The sequence below is a fragment of the Orycteropus afer genome, unplaced genomic scaffold (assembly GCF_000298275.1).
Source record: "Orycteropus afer afer isolate SDZICR_OR568_19922 unplaced genomic scaffold, OryAfe1.0 scaffold00290, whole genome shotgun sequence".
NCBI classification, from domain to species: domain Eukaryota; kingdom Metazoa; phylum Chordata; class Mammalia; order Tubulidentata; family Orycteropodidae; genus Orycteropus; species Orycteropus afer.
The window spans coordinates 3,953,676-3,958,427 of NW_006921877.1; the positions used below are offsets into that span (position 1 = coordinate 3,953,676).

General features: G+C 42.8%; 1 pseudogene; it reads right to left on the reverse strand.

Annotated features, from left to right (window-relative positions):
* Positions 1–952: 952 nt before the first annotated feature.
* LOC103205619 lies at positions 953–2,364 on the reverse strand (annotated as a pseudogene).
* Between the last annotated feature and the right edge of the window lie 2,388 nt (positions 2,365–4,752).

Consider the following 4,752-nt stretch of genomic DNA (forward strand, 5'->3'; position numbering starts at 1 on the left):
TGATAGCATTATGATCTGAGAAGATGCTTTGCAATATTTCAATGTTTTTATATTTATTAAGGCTTGCTTTATGGCCTAACATATGGTCTATCATGTAAAAAGTTCCATGTGCACTGGAGAAGAATGTATATTGTGCTGCTGTTGGGTGGTTTCCTAACTTTTAAAGATGTGCCTCTACCCTCGCCCCCATCTGGAACAACATCTCTTGCCTCCATTCTTTTGATCAATTTACATCAACTGAACTACTTGAAGTGCGAGGATTTTACCTAACATTTGACCCAGATTCTCATTTCAATAGTTACCACACAAGGACGTTTGCTTTCAAAAAGTTAATTTTTGTTGTATTCACAGTGCATTTTGAGCAGTTTGTAACGTGTTATAAACAAATAGATGCCATCTTTTTGCAAGTTTCCCTCTCATCATTGGGGAAGATTGTGACCTGGATTTGAACCGCCAAGAAGTGAGAGCTGAAAGCATAAACCTGCTTGGTAGAAACTGCTTACATGAGGCCTCTACTGGTCCCTCTATAGCCCCTGCCAGTCTACTAAAAACTACGCATTCTGATTCCATAATCTTACTAACCACCACATGCCAATGCCTGTCCCATTTTGCCCGTGTGCCCTAAACATGTGAGCTCTGGTGGCCTAGTGCCTAAGGTATTTGATTGCTAACCAGAAGGCTGGCGGTTCAAACCTACCAGCCACTCCTTGCAAGGAAGACTGGGCAATCTACTTCCGTAGTCATACTTCCTTGGAAACCCAAGGAGGGGTTGCTATGAGTTCGAATCCACTGGACTGCAGTGGGTTTTTTTTTTTTTTTTTTTTTTTTTGTCTTAAACACAGGTGCTCAAGATGAGTAGACCTACAGTAGCTGAAAAACTGGTACATGCTGTTCTTGATGAAAACGTGAGTGGCTCTGAAAAGAGCCTTTTGATTGCCTAAAGAGGTAAGCTTTAAACTCGCACTCCGCGGATTCGGAGTCCTTGGGCATGATGGACACGCGCTTGGCGTGGATGGCGCACAGGTTCGTGTCTTCAAACAGCCACACTCGCTCGCCTCCTGCAGCGCCATCACCGCCGAGCTCTGGAAGCACAGGCCAGTCTTAAAGTCCTGAGCGATCTTGAGCACCAGCCACTGGAATAGCAGTTTGTGAATCAGCATCTCTGTGGACTTCTGGTAGCACCGGATCTCCCGCAGGGCCACGGTGCCAGCAGGTAGCAGTGCGCTTTCTTCACGTCGCCCGTGGCCGGCGCGCTTTTGCAGGCAGCCTTGGTGGCCAGCTGCTGCCGTGGGGCCTTTCCTCTGGTCCTAACCGTGATATCTCACTGTTTCAGTTTTGTTTTTTCAAGAAGCTATAAATCCCACTGCTGAGTAGATTCGAGTCATAGGGATCTATTAGGGCAGAGTAGAACTGCCTCATAGAGTTTCCAGGGCTTAAATTTTAATGGAAGCAGACCGCCTTATTTTTCTTCCGTGGAGCGGCTGGTGGGTTGGAACCACTGACCTTTTAGTTAGCAGCCAAATGCCTTATCAAGAAGCCATAAAACCAAAACCAAACTCACTGCCATGGAGTCGGATCCGACTCACAGCAACGCCTCCTTGCGTTTCGGAGTGGTATCACTAAGGAAGTAGATTGCCCAACCTTCCTTCCGAGGAGTGGCTGGTGGGGTGGGGTATCAACCAGATTTTCAAAGTTTCAAAGCATATAAATTACGCATTAATTACTGAGTTGCTAACATATCTTCTTCAATAAAGTGTTTTATAATACTTCTGGCTAGAAATCAAATGCCTTAGGCACTACGCCACCAGAGCTCCCTCAAGAAGCCATAGGCAGTCCTATTTATAAACAAGTGTCATCCTGATTGGGCCCAAAAGTTAAGATCTCATTGGTTAAAGTTCAATCATCTTTACTGGGGGGAAGATTGTTATGCGAATCTTTTCTTACCTTCTTCTCCTCCTCCTCTTTTTTTTTTTTTTTAAATACTTTATGTATGATCTTATTGCTCACAAATGTTTCTTTCTAAAGACATATTCCTTTAAGTTGATGAGCTTTTGTAAAAGCAATTTATAGAAAGTGTTTTCCCACGCTTGTTTATATTTTAACAGGTTCCTTTCAAATACAAGTGTGCCCTTTTATGAACTAGGTTTCTGTCTGTTTCAAGTTACCAATTACTTTAATTTCTAGCCCATAACTAACATCTATTTAGCGCCTGGCACTGGTAAACAACATAAGTTTCCCTGATTTGAGACTTCTGAACTCTGCCAAAGTTATTTGTACTGTGCTGACGGATACAATTTCCTTCATTTGGCTTTTGCCATCAGGCTACAGTTCAAGCGTCTTCACTTCGTACCCACCTGCTGCCATTTTGTGGATTCTGACTCATGGCGATGCCCATAGGGTTTCCAAGGCTGTCATATTTACAGAGTAGAGGAAGCAGCTGGTGAAGCAGCTGGTGTATTTGAACCACCAAACTTCTGATTAACAGACAAATCCCTTACTCACTTTCTACATTAATGGCCAATTAGCTTCTGTAGATGAAACACCTCAAAATCAAGGACAAATAAGGCCAGGAATATTTATCTTGCATTTACAATAGTGAATAGTTTCTAAATAGTAAGTGCTTATCAACCAGATTAGTGAGTTCTGGTGGCACAGTGTTTGAAGGGCTCAACTACTAGCAAAACATCAGGGGGTTGTAAAGATTTACAGGTTTGGAAACCTTATGGGGGAGTTCTACTGTGTTTTATAGGGGCACTAGGGGTCAGAATCCACTCTGCGGCAGTGGTTGGAATTGGGTGGGGTTTTTTTTGGGGGGTGGGGTGGGGTATCAACCAGATTTTCAAAGTTTCAAAGCATATAAATTATTAATTACCAAGTTGCTAACATATCTTCTTCAATAAAGTGTTTTATAATACTTATTCTATTATTTACAAAGACAAGTGAAGATCTTTTACCTTGTAGTTATATATACTTTGAAGTATTGTTCAGAAAATTGTGTGTCATAAAACAATGGTTATGTAAAAGTTATTGATGTCTAAAAACTGTACTATGTAATATAAATCTTTTAATCATATGCTTCTGGTAATCTTCATATACTTCAGGAAGCTTAAAACTTATCTTGATGGTGTCATTCTGAATTATAATCTTGCTATTGCAGGTGAGCACTTCAAACACTGTGCCACCAGAACTCACTAATCTGGTTGATAAGCACTTAATATTTAGAAACTATTCACTATTGTAAATGCAAGATAAATATTCCTGGCCTTATTTTTCCTTGGTTTTGAGGTGTTTCATCTACAGGAGCTAACTGGCCATTAATGTAGGAAATGAGTAAGGGATTTGTCTGTTAATCAGAAGTTTGGTGGTTCAAATACACCAGCTGCTTCACCAGCTGCTTCCTCTACTCTGTAAATATTACAGCTTTGGAAACCCTATGGGCATCGCCATGAGTTGGAATCCACAGAATGGCAGCAGGTGGATATGAAATGAAGACACTTGATCAAGTATCCCTCTGTAATTCAATGATCACAGTTGGGTATTTTCTTCCATATGGATTTTGTTGTAAGGCGTTATAGATGGCTGCTTGTTGTTTACACATTGAAAATGGTAGCCAGGTACTATTTAATTACGCCTCTTCACCATGCCATAGCTTGAATACTCTGCTTCAGTGATCCTTCATATTGGATATATGAATAGAGCAAGGCTGAATTATAAGGAAAAACTTTATAAACAAAAGGTTTCTGTGGTGCAGTAAATTACTTATTTAATATGGCCTTTCTAGCTATAGTCTTTGTACATCCCATGGAACAACTGGGTGGGACTATGGCAAACAAGGTGTTTGTCGCCAACCAAGGGAATTGGATAGCCTGTTAATAATGTAAATAATGTGCTTAGCACCCTTGTTGGGTAGGACCATGCAAATAATGTATATGGAACTCTAAGGGGACCAGTCATTTTTGCCATCCCACTAGGCTGAAAATGAGCCATCCCAGAGGTGGAAAGAGGGGACCTCACCACCACCAAGAAATGGAGCTAGGAGCAGAGTGTGTTCTTTGAACCTGGAGTCCCTGTGCTGGGGGCCTCCTAGAGTGAGGAGACAGAGAGAGAGCGAGCGAGCGAGCGAGCTGGAGATGGCTCAAGATAGCAAGAAAAAGCAGCAGAGAAATGGTGGCAGCAGAGGCAGCAGGACCAGTAGACCGGCAGGAGATGACATGGTGGGTTTGCCAACCCATGGAGTTAGAGAGCTGAGCCCCTTGTCAGGACAATTGCTGGTGGAGTGGGGCGCCTCCAGGTAATTATTGTTGTTGTTGTTATGTGCCATCGAGTCAGCCCCAACTCATAGTGACCCTTATTAGCAGACCTAAAAGACCTTTGTAACATTTGCCTGCACAGAGCAGAGGCCAGGCCCAGGGGCTGAGGGCCAGAGAAAGTCCTGTCTGTGGGCATGGATGAGAAGAGGCTATGCGGATGGAAGAACTTATCCTAAGTGTCCCTGAACCTGAACTGTAACCTGTTACTTCCCTAATAAACCCTATAACTGTAAGCATGGTCTGTGAGTTCTGTGTAGCCATCATACAATTTATCGAACTCAGCAGAGAAGCAGACAGTGCTGTGGGAAGGATGGCTGGTGTCAGAATTGGGAACACGTTTGGAGAGAGGAGGTATCTTTGACCTCTGCCTCACAGGAATCAGCCATGGGTGACTGATGCTGATGGTGATTCTCTCTCCCCGTCATGAAGTTAGAGGAAGTCA